Source organism: Rhinopithecus bieti, unplaced genomic scaffold (assembly GCF_001698545.2).
Source record: "Rhinopithecus bieti isolate Rb0 unplaced genomic scaffold, ASM169854v2 scaffold_2524, whole genome shotgun sequence".
NCBI lineage: Eukaryota > Metazoa > Chordata > Mammalia > Primates > Cercopithecidae > Rhinopithecus > Rhinopithecus bieti.
Window position 1 is genome coordinate 1,244,621 of NW_016803991.1, and position 18,980 is coordinate 1,263,600.

The 18,980-nt window shown below is 41.9% G+C and overlaps 1 pseudogene; it reads left to right on the forward strand.

The window, feature by feature from the left end:
• Window positions 1-3,221: 3,221 nt before the first annotated feature.
• LOC108522092 (putative UPF0607 protein ENSP00000382826) lies at window positions 3,222-4,916 on the forward strand (annotated as a pseudogene).
• The last annotated feature ends 14,064 nt before the right edge of the window (window positions 4,917-18,980 follow it).

The following is an 18,980-nucleotide window of genomic DNA, read 5'->3' on the forward strand; positions in this document are numbered from 1 at the left end:
AATGAACAAAAGCTGTCCACTAGAAATCCATGCTTTCCATTATTGGTTTTGCCTATATTTATCATGAAACAATGGTAATCAATCAGAAAAATAAACTATAGGTACACACAATTTTAATCCATCTTTAGGTTCTACTTCATTACTGAAGTGGCACAGATCATGTCAGTAGAATGAAGCTGCGTATAAAAATGAATGGCATCTCATCAGTTTGTAAGTTTCAACTTGTTAAGCAAATTGTTTTCAACACATGTGAATGGGGATTTCTGGGAGCTATGAACTGGATTGATCCTTCCCGCGTAGCCCAAGTCAAGTCAATGAAGTACCTTAGTAGAGCTGAATGTGGAACACAGACCTCCCTATCTTAACCATTTTCTCTCCAGCCAATTCCCTGTAAAAAATATTCTTATCTAAATTTACATGCTCTTGACCTCCAGAGTGAAGTTTTACCTGACTCTGCCTTTGACGGTGTTGTTCCGTCTTAGAGGAATACCTGCTACTTTCCTTCTGCCTTCCACATGGCTATTTGTCATTGAACCTTTAGGAAGCTTTCAGTGACACTCCCTTGTGTGATTAGCATGCCAACAGTATCTGCCCAGATTATTCAGGTACTAGAAAGTATGATAGCTTTTATAATACTTAGTTGGCTGTTTGTTCGTTTGCTTGGAAATAACGTCTTGCTTTGTCACCCAGGCTGGAGTGTAGTGGTATGATCATAGCTGACTGCAGCCTGGACACCCCCCCAGGCTCAAGTGATCTCCCACCTCTGCCTCCCAAGTAGCTGGGACTACAGGTGTGCACCACCATGCCTGGCTAACACACACACACACACACACACACACACACACACACACACACTGTTTTGTAGAGATGGAGTCTCACTATGTTGCCCTGGCTAGTCTTGAGCTCCTGTCCACTGCACCCAGACAGTTTATTGGTGTTTATTGCCTGCTAGGTCATGTGGTCCTTGAAGATCAGATATGTGTATTATTTTTATTTATTTGTATTTGTCTATTGGTGCTTACTGTGAAATAGCGTATTTGGCATATTTGGCACCATTCCCTCTTTTCTCACTCAAAACACCACATTATTTCTTGCTGAGCCTTTCTCAAAATCGTTCTCATCCCAGTTCTCCAGGTAGATGTTGTCAATCACTCAGAGTTACACACAAATCCACATGCTACCATTGCCTTTAGCAGGCTCTAAATCCTCATATGAATAATTAGTATAGCAAAGAGCACCCCCTGTTTTCCTAATACCACTTAGATCAGGTGTATAAGTGCCTACTATGTTTAAGCCGTCGTGTTAGGTCATTTCAATGGCTTACCTGATGTAATTGTCACAATAATATGTTTGTGCTAAGTCTTCATTTCCTGTGCTCTCCTAGATGAGAAAAATGGATACAAAGAGTTAAACACTTCTCTAAGGCCATGCTAGGAAGTCTAGATTAGAAATCACAGCTATTTGACTTCCAGATCCATCGTCTTTTGTTACCTGCAAGAAGTTTGAGTTGTTTTGCTGCTTGCTGTAAAGCCCTAGCTTTTAGCCACTTGTACTCAATGAACCCCAAGTCAGGCATCCACTGTTGCTGCCTCTGATCTTGTTACTGACTGATCCTGCGTCCCTGTGCAGCAGCAAAGAGACACATAGATCTGCTCAGTGTCAGCAAGGTGAGGAAGACAGCAGAGCTGGCCACACAAAGAAGGTGGGAGGAAGCCAGCTAAATACAAACTCTAGGGTTTTCATAATTTTAGGTGGAATTGGTGCTTTCCCTCACCTTTTCCCAATCATGTTTTCTACACTGTTTCTTTTTTTTCTTTTTTTAACTTCTTGCCTTTTAATAATATCTTTGAATATAGATGGTTCCAATTCTCCAATAAAAAGATGTAAAGTGGCCAAATGTTTTTTCATACATGTTTCACTAGTCCAGACACCCAAGAGTATGTCCTTCTCTTGGGGATAAGAAAATCTAGAGTTATATTTAAGGTATCATAATGTGTGGTGAAGAGTGGACCAAGCTGGCATGCTCACAATAACCAAATTATGTTGGTCATATTTTAGTCCAAAATATTAACCCACTATTAACTTGTAAATAAATAATGTACTTCCTTTCTAGACACATTCTAGGAAGACCAGAGAAACTGAATTTTATCTTTATGGAAAAATCCACTGGTGAATTTCTTTTAGGATAGACCAAAGCTGATCTAGAACATAATCTTTACATATTTGGATCCTTCCCACCAGACAAAGAAGAGTATCTGGGCTGAAAGGCTCCATTGGAAGAGCAATGTGGGATGGTGCTGTGCTGACAACTGGTAATCCCTGCCCTACATTTTTGTAGAGGACTGGAGCCCAGAGTGGACCACGGTCAACTTACATGTTGAAGACCTCCTTCTAGGTGTGCATGTGCTTATTACAGATATGCCACAGTGCTAAGTACCCCAGGACTGCAGGAAAAAATAAGAATACATCCTGTATCCATGATCAGGAGGCACACATGACAGAGTGCCAGCTGTGGAATCGCAGAGTGGCTGGGCCATGACCACCTGAATGACCTGAGGAATGGTTTCAGGCAAATTTGTAAAAAGAAGTGGAGATCCTGCCTGCCAGGAAGGGATGTGGTAAAGGGCAGCATCCAGTCAGGTCAGGGCACCACATCCTCCACTTGGAAAACTGCACAGCCAGGCTGGCGGCTCTCCAGGCCAGAGCGGCTATGGAGAAGGCAGACCTGGCTCCAGGCGGCACAGAGGCACTGAAGAGGCGCCAGGGGAGCCTGGTGGGATCTGACTGGTCCTGTGCTGTGCTTCCAGCAGGTTCTGACCCTGTAACCCAGGGGAAAGGGCCGGCCAAGACAGGTCCACTGCGTGCTAGCCAGCGCCTAGGCCAGGCGCCAGGCGGGAAGGGCTCTGGTGGATCAGCCCTGCACCCCCCACAGCCCCACAGTGGGGCCCATCCAGGGCCACACACCTAACCCCAGGAGCAGGACATCCCTGAGGCTAGAGTCCAGCTGGCCCAGTGGAGCGGCCTAGCCCTTTGTCCTTTGACTCCTCTCCTAGGCGCCCTCACTGGGCTCCTGCACAGTCCTCCACACCCTGGCTCTACTACCAGCCCCATTGTGATGTCCCAGGTGCCCAGAGCGTGCAGGCCACAGAGAAGTGGGTGACTAAGGAGTATCCTCTCCGCTTCTGACCCTCAGTTTCTCGTCCGTGTACAACTCGCTCAAAATGGGCAATTCACTAAGCATATTTTGTTCCTGGTTCCACTGCAGGTCCCGGCCACGCCATAGGCAACTTGCTTGTCTGAGCATATTTTGTTCCTGGTTCTGCCACAAGTCCCGGCCACGCCATAGGCAACTTGCGCTTCTAACTTTTTTTTTTTTTGACACGGAATCTCGCTCTGTCGCCCAGGCTGGAGTGCAGTGGCATGCTTTCTGCTCACTGCAAGCTCCGCCTCCTGGGTTCCTGCCATTCTCCTTCCTCAGCCTCCTGAGTAGCTGGGACTACAGGCGCCTGCCACCACGCCCGGCTAATTTTTTTTTTTTTTTTTGTATTTTTAGTAGAGACGGGGTTTCACCATATTAGCCAGGATGGTCTTGATCTCTTGACCTCGTGATCCACCCGCCTAGACCTCCCAAGGTTCCACCGCAGGTCTCGGCCACGCCATAGGCAACGTGCTTGTCTAAGCATATTTTGTACCTGGTTCCTCCACAGGTCCTGGCAATGCCATTGGCAATCTGCTCATCTTGTCGGTGAGGCCTTCCCAGCTGGCGGGGCTCCCCGCTCCGCTCCTGCGCCTGTGCCTGTCCCGTGAACCCTGTACTCTTCCCAATTCCTCTTCTACCCTCTGAGAGGTCCTGGGCCTTCTTTTCCAGCCAGGTGCGACGGCGCCCCTACAAAGCTGCGTCTTCTCCTTCGGATCACGGGCACTGGAGGTCCTGCCTTCTATGGTCTGGAAGCTCCCCTCAAGGAAGAAACCCATGCTGTCTGCTCGCAACTTCATGATGTTCAGACACCTCAGCCCCGTGAGGCTCCCTAGTCTCAGACGCAAGCTTAACCTCCGACTGCCTTCGCTAGATGAGCAGGTGATCAGGTCTTGGAATCTGACCCCGATCCCAGCCAGGCTTCCAAAGACGGAGGTGAGGGCAGAACAAGAGCCCCAAGAACCACTGGAGGTGGATCAGGTAGAGACCCAGGGGCAGGAGGACAATAAAAGGCGCCCCTGTAGCAATGGGGATGCAGCCTCCACCTCTAGGCCCCTGGAGACTCAAGGAAACCTCACTTCCTCCTGGTGCAGTCCCAGGCCCTTGTAGGGAAATGTCCATCTCAAGGGCTTGACAGAAAAGAACCAGACTGACAAGGTCCAGGTGCATGCAGTGAGTTTCTACTCCAAGGGCGTGGAGTCGCCAGCTCACACAGCCCTGCTGGAGGCATCCTTCCCTTTGGGAAGCCTGACCCAGTTCCAACAGTGCTCCCTGCCCCAGTTCCGCGCTGCTTCCTGTGTCCAGAGAAGGCGGCCTTGAAGGTGCTGGGTAAAGACCACCTGCCTAGCTCTCCAGGCTAGCTGATGGTGGGGAAGGAGTTACAGCACAAGGATCCTGCAGCTCTTGCATCAAGTAGCTCTTCTCCACCCAGAGCTGTCAGCCACAGGTCCCTCAAAAGAAAACTGTCAGGGCCACCCCTCCCCTGCAATTGAGGTGGGATAGAGACAAGCTGTCCCCACCTGCTAAGCTTCCCTGCCTATCTCCTGAGGCACTGTTGGAGCTGCGTCCGGCTTCCCAAAGGGAAAGACGCCTCCCACAGGGCAACATGGTTAAGAACATGGGGGTATTAAGTAGAACATCAAAATCCAGGAGAGGAAAACAGCCGCTTGGGAGGAGAAAGAAGACATGGCAGGGCGGGCACGGTGGCTCACACCTGTAATCCCAGCACTTTGGGAGGCCGAGGCAGGTGGATCATGAGGTCAAGAGATTGAGACCTGAGGAGCGTCTCAGCCTGGTCCCCGCACCATCTGGGAACTGAGGAGGGCCTCTGCCCCGCTGCCCACTGCCCACTGTTTCTTATCATTGCCCTGTGGAAGTCTGAAACGGTAGCTGCTTTCCTTACCACATACACTCTCCTTTTCTGTCGCACACACAGACTGATTTGTTATTTCTAGGTTGTTCTTGAGTACTGGACTGTTGTTGATCATTGATTTTTTTTTTTTTTTCTGTCTCAGAAAAAGGAGCTGCAAGGCACTGCTTTTCAAAGAAAAGGAAAGCTAAGGAGAGAAAAAAACACACACATCTGAAGGATTGCATGGACTTTGTAAACAGATTTGTTTCCAAAAGTTTTTATTTTAATCCAATCAAAACATTTGAGCAACCTGAATGGTATTGCTACCTTGAAAAGACTTAGCTGCAATTTTACAGCAGAAGCACACCATTTTGAAGCTTAACATTAGCATGCCTTTAGATTCAGTCCCTAACAGTGGGAAAGGATCATGATGTTCCTCTTTCTCCTGACTGTTTCCTCTTTTACCACTTTTACCTCTTTTACTCTGCATGGCTTGGTCTTCGTACAGACTTTAATTCTGAATCAGCTTGGTCACTTCTTTCATCTTTCAAATTTCAGAGTATATTCATATCCACCGATCTCCTGCTTTACATATCTGCTTAAAAACAATCTAGGGAGGCCAGGCATAATGGCTCATACCAGTAATGTAGTGCTATGGGAGACCAAGGCAGGAGGATTCTTTGAGGCCAGAAGTTCAAGACCAGCCTGAATAACATACTGAGACCTCATCTGTACATTTTTTTTTTAAAGAATTAGTCGGGCATGGTGGTGCTCACCGGTAGTCCCAGCTACCCAGGAGGCTAAGGCTGCAGTGAGCTATGATCTCACCACTGCACTTTAGCCTGGACTGCAGAGTGGCAGAATGAAACCCTGTCTCAAGAAAAAAACAAAACAAAACCAACAACAGCAAAAACACTACAATCTGGGAAAATAACCGTGGCATTCAGAACTGGAACTCATATCAGTGCCTTTTCAGAAATGTATTTAAAATCTTTAAAAGAAGATCCATCTTCAACCTAAGTTTACCCAAATACTTTTAGCAGGCAAAAAAAAAAATGAAACTCCTTATTTTCTTCTTTTGCATTCTAAGCAAAATAAAATTTCAACAAAAAGGTTATGTTTTAAGTTTCTAGAATATTTGTTACCCTTACAAATCCCTAAGCCTAAGTTAGTATGGTGGCAACTTAGTTTTACTATGTGACAAGTTGATTAGAACATTTTGGAAAGGACTAGTGAGTTTAATTACCCTTAATGTTTTTTTTGAAAATAAGAATTTAGAAGTGGTAAAATTATGGCCCAAGATGTATTTGGTCTTTGATTACGTTTCTGTACATTATTTTAATGATACAAATGATTTTCATTTTAAAATACTTTGATATACAAATGTAGATATATGTACCCATAAAGTTGTTGTAAATATTATTTAGTTATCATAAATAAAATATTTTCCTTGCTACTTAATATATTAAAGATTTAAAGTGTTTTTAAAAATCATAGTACGGATAGGCAAAACTCTGTCTCTTCCACCACTGTCTCCATTGGAATCGCCAATATATCCTATAGATTGCTGAGTTCTATATTATTTACCCCAGGGAGTCAATAGTTGTTTGTTTGTTTGTTTGTTTTTAACAAACTAGTACCTCTGAACAAGTATGTGAACATGTTTAGAACAATATTCTCAACTCAGAACAACATTCTGAACACTTATGGCAGATTAACTCACTTTTAGCTGAAGCCTAATACTAAAAAGATAAAGATTCTACATCAGTTTTAGGTAGCATCCTTTCATTTGTCCGCTTCTGGAACCCAGGCTAACTCTCTTAGCCACTGATGCTTTGGGCTTAAAAGTGACAGGAGTGTGTGAAATGAGCAGAGTGGAAACACGCTGTGGGGAAAGAAGAGCTCGCAGTAGACTTCTCTGATCAATGGGGCCTCTCCCCCATTGTCTTCACCCTTATCAGAAAACATCAGCAACATGTAAGGGTTTTATTTTTCTAAATTGTTTATCTGGATACATTCAAGGTCACTGTAGAAACTTCCATCCTACACTTCTTCAGGAAGCATTTATCAGGGAGGACAATCTATGCAGAATCTCATGCAAGAGGTTAGGGGATGGCATTGGAGGCTTAGGGAAAGGAGGCCATTACAGGAATTTCACTTCTATCGGGAGAGAATATAAGCACATGCAAAAAAAAATTACTCCTTACGTTGCCTTATGCTTTACTACTGAGCATAAACATCCACATACACTAAGTATTATATATACCTTCATTATGACTGAGGTGAAGGGACAGATACTATGAATGTCTTTTATTTTATTTATTTTTACATATCTTTTATTTTGATAGATTTAGGGGATATAAGTGCAGTTTTGTTACATGGATATATTGTGTAGTGGAGAAGTCTGGGATTGTAGTGTAACCATCATCCAAACAGTGCCCTTGGTACCCATTAAGTAATTTCTTATCATTCACCCCCTCTCCGACCCTCCCACCTTTTCAGTTCTCCAGTGCCTATTATTCTATTCTCTATGTCCATGTGAACACATTACTTAGCTCCCACTTATAAGTGAGTCAGCTACATGTGGTATATGACTTTCTGTTTCTGAGTTATTTCACTCAAGATAATGGCCTTGAATTATCTTGAGTTATCAAGAAATTATTTCACTCAAGATAATTTCTTGCGGGTTGCTGTAAAAAAACATAATTTCATTTTTCATGGCTGAGTAGTATATCATGGTGTATACATGCCACATTTTCTTTATTCAATCCTTTGTTAATGAGCACTTAGGTTGATTCCATGTTTTTGCTGTCATGAACAGTGCTGAGAGAAACATAAGAATGTAGGTGTCTTTTATATAATTATTTTCTTTTGGGTAGATGCCCAAAAGTGGGATTGCTGGATCAAATGATGGTTCTATTTTCAGTACTTTGAGAAATCTTCATACTGTTTTCCATAGAGGTTGTACTAATTTTTATTCCCACCAACTGTTTATAAGCATTCCCTTTTCTCCACATCCTTGCCAACATCTGTTATATTTTTACCTTAATAATAACCACTCTGACTGGTGTGAGATATCTCATTGTGGTTTTAATTTGTGTTTTGCTGATGACTAGTGATGTTGAAAATTTTTTACATGCCTGTTGGCTATTTGTATGTCTTCTTTTGAAAAAAGGATTATTATCCTGTTTTAGAAATGAGGAAAATATGTCTGGGAATATAAGAGAATTGCCTGTGGTAGATGGCATGCCTGGCTAAGTTTCTCACTCTTTTCTATCCATCCTCTTTACCATGGGACTGTCATTTGTCACATAAGGAGTAGGGAATATTACCCGACTCCTTGACTGGGACGCTGGATTTATCGCTTGCATTGGCCATCAGAACAAGAGGGAAGCAATGATTCTGAGTTCCAGCCTCAAAGCAACTTGCATGTTTCCGTTTATGCTCTTGACCCTCCACACCCACCATGAGGAGGACATGCCCAGCCTGATCCATGGGTCCCAGGAAAAGGATGAGAAGGACATGCAGCACAGCCACCCTGGCTAAACCCAACTGCGATCAGCTGACCAGACCTGTGAAGAGTAAGAATTGGTTGGTCATTGCAGCCACTGAGTTTTGGCTTAGTTTTGCAGGACTAACTAACACATTGCCAAAAACTACACAGATAGTTAGGAACTGAGACACAGAAGCAATCATTCCTCTTGCCTTAAAAATCGTTGACATTCTATAATGCCAGCCAGATCTCCTCCTAAACATACCTGTGGGTAGACAGCTTTTAAACTTTCTTTTCTTTTTCTTTTTTCTTTTTTTTTTTTGAGATGGAGTCTCGCTATGTTGCACAAGCTAGAGTGCAGTGGCGTGATCTCGGCTCACTGCAGCCTTTGCCTCCTGGGTTCAATAGATTCTCCTGCCTCACCCCCCTAAGTAGCTGGGATTATAGGTGTGCACCACCACCACAGGCTAATTTTTTGTATTTTTAGTAGAGACAGGATTTCACCATGTTGGCCAGACTGGTCTCAAACGCCTGACCTCAAATGATCCACCTGCCTTGGCCTCCCAAAGTGGTGGGATTATAGGAGTGAGCCACTGCACTCAGCCAAGAAACTTTCTTTTAGTAAGCCGTACCTTATCTAGTCCAATATATCCCTCATGATTCCCAAACATAGCCCTCTGTGACAGATAGTCCAGCGTCCTGTCCACCAACCGTTCCTACACTTGATTTTCTTTCTCCATATACTCTGATGTAGTGCCTGTTTCTCCCTCTCAGCTCAACCGAATCTTCTACTGATTGAGCACCCCTCTTCTAAATCCCCGATTTTGAGAGCTCCCCTAATTCGTCAGTTCTCTGCTTACCTGGAACTTAGCATTCTGATGTGGTCTAATCCCACTCAATTACACCCTTAATCCCCACTCTTGAGGACTGTATGTCTTGCCTCCATAGCTCAGCACAAACTGCACACAGGAACCAAGACCTCTCTTCCCCTGGTGCATCTGTATGCACAGATGAATGAATAAATAAATAAATGTTGGAAATAATTAAACTCATTGAGTATGAGCTGCACTAGTAGGAAGGCTAAATTAGCACAACATCTTTTTTACTTCTTGTATAATTGCTTTACATCTCTAGACTGCTAAGAAGCAAATACAAAGATCCTGTGACACTGTCTTGCTCTCTTGTCATCTGAAATATTACGAATAAAAAGAAATAAGTGTACCTTGCCCAGAGAGAAGAATGCTTCCATCCTCCACCAGGTGTCTCCTCAGGTTCAGCCATTTTCTGCATCCCTGTAAAATCAGCTTGTGGCTAGGTCTAACAAGCACAAAACAGAGGAAACCTACCTCCTGTAAAGGACTGCTGGGTCTGTTACATACCAGAGTAAGGCAGACAGAGTTACAACTTCAAACATTACCTTCCCTGCGTGCAACGTGGGCACACAAATATTTAAAAGAACATACCTTTTGAAAGGTATGTTCATGGATCATTATTTATCAAAAATTTCCAGCTCTTCTTTTAAAATTTAATTTCTACCTGAGGGAAAACCTTGATTTCTATGCATATTACATGTATTACCTTTGGTATACAGGTGGCTTATTAGCCGATTTTGTTATTCTTCATTACCCATTTATTGGAACTTTTGCATTTGAAAGAAAACCAAATCAGCAATAACAGCCTAGGATTTACTCTGTTGTTCTTTCCAGCTTTCCAGTTGCTGCAGTCAGAGTTGTAGGCTTATATTAGCCTTGCCAAAACTGTCATCCCTATACTTCATTTCCCCTGATGTGATTATTACGCATTGTATGTCCATGTCAAAATATCTCATGTACCTGATAAATATGCACACCTACTATGTACTCATAAAAATTTTTTAAACTGTCATCCTTAAGAAGGGCTGTTATTATCACCAATAGCTCCTCTGTGAGCCCAACTAACTGAGAGGCTTCCCAACCTGGAGCGAGGCCTAGGTCATTAGAGAGCTGTGTAGTCAGTGAAAGAGGAAGAGGAGAATCTGCCAGCTTGTGTACAAAAAGACACAGTTTTCAACTACAGAACTTGTATAACTACTAGGCGCTCCTGAAAAGGCGCTTCTTATTCATATAGAGCATGCACACTGGTATTATTTCTTGCTATTTCTTTTCAGGGGGTTCCCTGGTTACTTATTTTAACACAGTTTCCTCAAACGTGTGTGTGTGTGTGTGTGTGTCTGTAGAGGGAGTTGCACGTGTTCACATGGATAAACATGATCTAGGAATAAGATCAAATACTGCTTTGTCCTGGGCGCTCCATCTTCTAGGGAGGGCCTTACCAGATGAGAGGGAAGGAGAACGCATTGCCGGCCCACTGACTTGCTAATGTCCCTTTCCACAGAGACCCACAGAATTGAATAACCTCGTCTTGCACTTTAAGATTCTGCCTATGACCTAATCAGGTACATCGCACTGAGGATGGGGACCTAGAATAGTGGAGATGTGATGTTGTGGGCTGAATTGTATCCCCCCACCCAAAAAAAGATACATTGAAATCTTAAATCTGGCATCCCAGAATATGACCCTGTTTAGAAACAATGTTGTTACAGAGGTATGCAAGTTAAAATGAGGTCATGAGGCTGGGCATGGTGGCTCATGCCTGTAATCCCAGCACTTTGGGAGGCGGAAGCAGGAGGATTTCTTGAGGCTAGGACTTTGAGACCAGCCTGGACAACATGGTGAAACCCCATCTCTACTAAAAGTATGAAAACTGAGGCGAGATAATCACCTGAGCCTGGGGAAGTTGAGGCTGCAGTGAGCCATGAGGGCATCACTGCACTCCAGCGTGGGTAAGAGAGTGAGACCCTGTCCCCTCCAAAAAAAGCCATTTAAGCCATCATGATGGTGGCGTATGATATGTCTGTCACTTGCTCAACTACTCATTCTCAATTACCCCATCTAGTCATTAAGTCCCAAAGAAATGCTTGGGTTATAGTTACCATTGCTATGTTAAGCAAAAAATTCCACAAAAATCCAAGATAAAATAACAACCACTAACGTCAATTTTTGTCATGCATTTTAGGTAGCGTAATGTTTAGATATGGGAGCATTAAGTAGATAAGGAGAATTCGAATGAAGGAGACATTATTGTGAAGTTCTGTCATACCCATCACATTTCCTTCAGCTCTGAAACACGCCTGGTGTGATCTCAGGGTTAGAATGAGAGCCTGGACACTAGCATTCCCATCCGCCATTACTGGGGTATTGAGTCCTACTGCCAAGATCTACCTTGGATGCCTTCCTGTCCTCCCATCCACATTTTCATTCTGGTAAAGTATGGAGTCAAATATTGGTATAGACACAGAGTAATGATACTGATATGGTTTGGCTCTGTGTCCCCATCCAAATATCATGTTGCATTGAAATCCCCACATGTTGCAGGAGGGCCTGGTGGGAGGTGATTGAATCATGGGAGCGGACTTCTCCCTTGCTGCTCTTGTGATGGAGTTCTACTGTGTAGCACTTGCTTTTTCACTCTCTCCTTCTCCTGCTCCGCCATGGTAAGATGCGCCTGCTTCCCCTTCACCTTCCGCCATGATTGTAAGTTTCTGGAAGCCTCCCAGTCATGCCTCCTGTTCAGCCTGTGGAACCGTGAGTCAATTAAACCTCTTTTCTTTATAAACTACCCAGTCTCAGGTAGTTATTTAAAGCAGTGTGAGAACAAACCAATGCAGACACTGACTACTTGTGGATCTAGTTTTGTAACTACATAATCTGGAAAGGTGGAAGTGTTAAAAGGTGTGTGAGTAAACAACACAATATGTTCCAGGACATTTAGAAAGAAATAGCTATTCTCAATGAAACAGGTCTACTCACAAGGCAGGGAGACTTCACAATACACACAGCTCTACTCAGGTTTTAATTCAGCCGAATTTAACTTAATATCTATTAAGGGGCCCCTCCCCCATGCATCCAACGCTGCATTGACGTTTACGCAATGTTTCTGTTTTTCTTTCCTTTTTTCTTTGCTTGCTTTCAAGAAAAAAGTACTGCCAGATTACCTCCCCTATCAGATCTCTTTCATATTAAAAAAAAAAAAAAAACTTTAAAAGTAATGGAAGAAACCAAAATTGTCTTTTATGAATGTACTGATGTCTTCTTTGGGGAGATACAGGGCATAGACATTTGGAACTGAGAACCACTCTTAATATAAGGGAGCCTTGGGGTTCTGGGAGCTGCACCAGGACCAAGTGATAGATGCCCTTGACTAGAATGTTCTCCAAAGAAGAACTACACCTGAAGGTGCACAGCTAGAAACTGAGCTGCAATAAAAAGATGCATGTAGACCATGAGTGAAGACACCTGGGGGCAGAAAAGCATCCTGGTCATGTTTTATTCCCAGCAACTGACACGATGTCTGGCCCCATATGAAACCTCATCGATGTGTCCTGAATGAATAAAATAGCAAGATTGCTAGTGACTGGACTTGAGGTAGATAAAAAATAAATAAAATACAATAAATCAAAGTAAAGATAAACATTGAACTCATTTGGATATTGAGTTCTTCACCCTCAGAATCTTATCATCTCTACTACTCTTTCTCACTCAGAAGTCAGAGTGAAATTGATCAATTAACAAACCACAAATCCTGAATTGATTCTGTTTGTTTGTCATGGGTTGAGTAGGAGGTGTGTATGGTATATTTGAGAATGCTCTAGAGTTACTATGCCCTGTAGGGGAGTATTTCTTGAAAAAAAAATCTACGAAGACTGGCAGTTTTCCATTCCACCATGACTGCCTACACATTTCTCCTAAAGCTGAAGGCAAAAGGCTTTTATGCCTTAAGTGCAGTTCAGGGTGGGATGGGGTAGGGAGAGTGATAGACCAAGCCCTGAGAATAAGAGCACACTATGGATAGAAAGAAATTCTTCCCAGCATAGCAGACTGTGACATAGAGAAAAATTTCAAACTTTAACTCTCTGCTTTGCCTGGATCTGTGTAATAGCCATTAGAAATAGCAGCAGCTGTAGATTCAGAAAGCTGATGAAGTGTGAATTATGAGCAACTGCAGACAGAGACAGAATTCTCTGCAAAAGGTTCATAAGCCTAAATACAAGGAAGTAATTATTCCAGGGCAGGCAAGCTTAGGGCACAGAGAAGGATCAGCAGAGTCCAAGACAAAGTGTCCCATACTAAGACCATTACAACAAAAGAGGATTTCCATTGGCTTAGGGCATAAATAACATTTCTCTCTCATACTCCAGTGGTGGTTTAACAGCTCCCTAGTGAGGCAAGACGTGACACTAACACTGATGCTAAATGGTACCACAAGCATACCACTTGCAATTCTAAATATATATTTATTCTTTAGCATACTTAGAGTTAACTTCATAGTTCACTCCACAGTATGGACCTGGTCATCTCAGATAATCCTTGTTTGCTTATTATGATCTCTCAAATAAAAGATATGCCCCAATTATCAGAATTTTCTTTCTCTTCTCAGTAGCCTCCTATTGACAGACAACTGCAGTCGGGATTCCAGTTTCTAGATGAGCAAAACAGGTAAAACAAACAAACAAACAAACAAACAAAACCATCTTTTAAATAATGCCTAATAAAGGTGTGCTTCTCACTATATTGCTTCACAAATTCTGGAGCTGGCTGTACCTTGATTGTTTGGATGCTAGCAATGCAAGATGCTGAGAAAAACAGCATCTGTTTATGAAAACAAATTCTCATTTTGAAGCTCCAGTAACAGAACTAGCCACATAGACAGTGGTGAACGCAAGTTATTTTCTTTTAAGTTGTGACAAATACTAAATGCATACTTTTTAGTCATTTTTCCCTTGGGAAAATGACTGCCACAGGCTCCCTGCTGACAAAGCTTATCACTAATTCATTCACCTTCTTTAACAATAAAAAAACTTTTTCCATAAACTGAAGTGAATTTGCTACATTATAACTCAATCACCAACTAGGAGACGCTTCCTTCTGCATCAGTTGAAAACATTTAAATTTTCTCAATTTCTTTGCAACGTTAAGAATCTATGTGCTTTTATATTCCCATTTTTAACCCTGAAAAAGCTATTTATCTCATTGTTGAAATCCAGCATGTTCTAGACACTTAATCAAACCTCTCCTGTGTCTTCATAAAGTTGGCATAAATTACATGCATCTGGGAAGGCACTAATTCTGAAATTATTAAGTTTGTACAAGTGAATAAATAGGATATAGAATCTGAAACCAAATAGAAATCACACTTACCTCCAGTCTTCCTGGAAACTTTTGCTTTTATTTGATCATTTTCCTTTTCTTATTTGTAAGTACTCACAACCTAAATTGGAGACAGTTCAGCTGAGAATATATTACAAAATAACATCCTTTGTTTGTAAATAGCTAAAACACTCTTTGGGCAAATTTCTTAAAGAAATGTGATGCTTTCAAAACAATCATTTAATTTAGAGGAGAAAAATTAGTTGTTATATAAATAAATATCAGTTGGTTGTTGAAAGATTATTTTGGAGGCTATAAGTAACTACATCTAAGCATTACACTACTTTCCCCAAATTACACAAATATCAAGTGTATAATTAGGGTGGAAAATTAAAGGTCTTTTTGCTGTCATGATATAAAATGGTGACACCGTGACTGTAGTTACAAAGAAAGTCCCATGTGAAAAACAAACAACAAATGGAAAACCCATCACAAAGCAAAGTAGCTTGTGGTGCTCTCACACAAGTATGGTATCCGTGCAATATAATTTAATTCAAGTGTCCGAAAACATTCCTCAGGGTGTCTAAACTTGCTCTTTTGAGGTACATGTCACCAGAAGTAACTCTGCTACAGGTTAAAAACAGGAATCCCCCAACTTTGCTATACACTGAATCCCTTGAAGACGTTTTAACCCTGATGCCCAGTCACATCCCATCTTAATTAAATCACAATGTTTGGGGAAGGTACCCCAGACTTTAGTTTTTGCTTTGTTTTGTTTTGTTTTTTAACTGAGACAGAGTTTCACTCTTGTTGCCTATGCTGAAGTGCGGTGGTGCAATCTTGATCTTGGCTCACTGCAACCTCCACCTCCGGGGTTCGAGCGATTCTCCTGCCTCAGCCTCCCGAGTAGCTGGGATTACAGGCGTGAGCCACCACGCCAAGCTAATTTTGTATTTTTAGTAGAGACGGATTTCGCCATGTTGGCCAGGCTGGTCTTGAAGGCTCACGCCTGTAATCCCAGCATTTTGGGAGCCCAAGGCAGAGTATTGAGTATTTTTAAAGATGTGCTGGCTTTGGCAGAGCATACACTAAAACTGGAACAATACAGAGAAGATTTGCATGACCGCTGCTCAAGGATGACATGCAAGCCTTCCATATAATTTATTTTTATTTTAACTTATTTATTTATTTACGTATTTATTTATTTATTTTGAGACCGAGTCTCCCTCTGTCCCCCAGGCTGCAGTGCAGTGGCGCCATCTCAGCTCACTGCAAGCTCCGCCTCCCGGATTCACGCCATTCTCCTGCTTCAGCCTCTCCCAGTAGCTGGGACTGCAGGCTCCCACCACTCCCGGCTAATTTTTTTTCTTTTTTCTTTTTTTTTTTTTTTTTTTAGTAGAGACGGGGTTTCACTGTGGTCTCGATCTCCTGACCTAGTGATCCGCCCACCTCGGCCTCCCAAAGTGCTGGAATTACAAGCGTGAGCCACCACGCCCGGCCCATATAATTTTTAAAAAAATAAAAAAATAAAGATGCTCAAGTGATTCTGATGTGCAATAAAGTTTAGGAGCCACGGGATTATATAAAAGTTAAAAAAATAAAAGTTAAAAGATCATCCAAATGTCATTCAATGTTGAGAACAGCATTCACATTTTGACAGGATGGATACAAGTACAGGTTCCTATTTTTTATTTTGAAATCTTTGGGGACGGATATGTTTTATTATGTGGCTTTCTTTGTAACTAGAGTCACAATGTCACCATTTTGGGAAAGCAGTGTAAAGGTTAAATTTAGTTAACTTGCAGCCTCCAGAATAATCATTCAACAACTGATTTTTAATTATGTAACAATTGATTTTTCTCCTCCAAATTAAACCGTTGTTGTGAAAGCATCACATTTTTTAGAAATTTCCCCAATTAGTGTTTTAGCTACTTACAAACAAAGGATGTTATTCTGTAATGTATTCAGATTCTTTTCATATTTTAGACATTACATAGACCCAACAAACCAAATTGTGGAGATGGAGCACTCTGACTCTGTAACCATCAAGCACTAATATTTCTGGAGGAAATACTTCACGCTAAGTGAGATCATTGAAACTGTAGATCATCTCACCTCAACTGATATCAGATTTTGACACCAAATATATTTTTTCATTGGTTTGTAAACCCACTGTTGCTCACAGAGCTTTTAGGATTTTGTTATTGTGGATGAAGGCATGTGGACCTATAAACTAAGTCAAACCATCATTAATCCAAATCAGAAGGTAAAGCAAGACTCCATTCACTGTAGCAGCCCCTACAAGGCTGACAGTGATGAGACAGAGGGAATCCCACCACCTTCTCATCACAGTCTCAATTCCTTATCTGTAGGAACAATTCTTTTTTTTTTTAACCATTTTAGTTTACACTCTTTTAATCTCTTAGTCCCCAAAACATAAACATTCTAAAGTGTAAGCAATAGAAATAATGTAAACTCTACAGAAACAGACATAAATTAGTTTCTAGACTTGGTGGAGGTCCTTTTGCTGAACACTATACTCCATTGAGAACAGAAATCATCTTGAAGGAAGAAGAAATCTTTGGCCTATTTCGCCTTGTCTTCAACACTGCATAACACACATCTTTCAAATTCAGCTTCTTCTCCAACTGCACTAAAAAGGCAAGGATTTGTCTGTTTTAGGAGCCTGTATCCAGTTCTGTGAGAGCTTTGTCCATTTAGAACAAGCCTTTAACTTGTTCTGTTTCAGTATCAAAATCTATGTCACAAAAGCAGGGCCGAGTGGGCAGTTCTGGCATGCTGCTCATCATTCCCATCAAAGGGTACATGAACCCACTGCTATTCTTATACAGGAGCTAACAAGTTTTCTAATGGCTGAATTTTGTGTGTGTGTGTGTGTGTGTTCATACACACATACATACATATATCATACACACACATGCATGTATATAATTAAAATGCCAACCCATTGGGACCTATGCCTTCAGAAAATTAAGCAGCCACAATCCATAAAAATAAATAATCATCATGGTCTGTACCCCTTAAGGCTGTCAAATAGAAAATATACAGTCATCGGTAATAACCCATCATTTGGTATCTATAAACCACAGTTGTGGTTCAATAGCTCATGGCTCTAGAAGCCAGTCATATCACATCCAAAATAGAGCATGCTGAGTCAGTTATTGGAAACAGCCTATTGACTTTCTGTCCTCTGGTGGAGTTGCTTACTGGTATTAAACAGATGAGGAGGAAACTCATGGATTTTTACTGGGGAAAGATATGGATCGTCAATTAGAACAGGACCAAACCAAGGACTGAAGCTTTTACTCTAGAGGCATCTAAAGAAAACATAGCTTCATAGCATGGGGTGGAAGATCCATGCTGATTATACAGTTTTGGTGCTAGGCAGCCAGTGGATAGCACCTCATAAGTAGTCTCTACAGGGATCTGATAGGATAATTCTATGAAAAGAACATGAAGTTAGAAGAGGCATCCTTGTGGACAAAGTTCCCAAGGCTTCCTTCAGTAACTCACTGAGAAATAATTAGCTTCATTCGATGATCTGTGTGTTTCCTGCACCTACTCACTCAGGGGCACCAAACCCAAGAATCAGGGGGAGAAGCAGGCCTCTCATTCTAGTATTGTCTCAAATAGCCAAGCACAGATTTTATCACAGTGAGAGAACTTGCAAGGATAAGAACTACTGACTCCATTTGAAAACCATAGGTAGGTCTTCAGAGCTGCTCAAAATAATCCTTTACTTGTTGCTATTCACCTTTATTCATTATGAATAATAATGAATGTCTTTGTAAATTATACCAAAACATAATTTTTCCCATAATAATGGTATGAATGTCATGATTATTCTAAGTCTTCTATCCCACCTCTCTCAGGAAACAGGCCTGGTTGACTAAACAAAACAAGTGTATCATATTTCGTTTCCCTCCACTTCCTTTCCCACATTTACAAATTGATTGGCATCCACACCCACTTTCCTGTTTCCTTCTTTCTTGTTCCTAGTCTAATTGTCCCATTTTTGCCACCAGCAGCAGAATGCAGGGACCTCTCTCCTGTAATTTCTGTATTCCCCCTCCCAAGTAGAGCTCTTTTACCTGTAAACATGCTCATACATTTACCATCTGGAAAACAACAGCAAAAAGTGAAATGACCTGAAGTTTGTCATAGCTTCACCTTCCTTGTTTTTATAGCCTAGCTTTCTTGAAAGGGGTGAATGAGTGGTGAGAAAATGAAGCT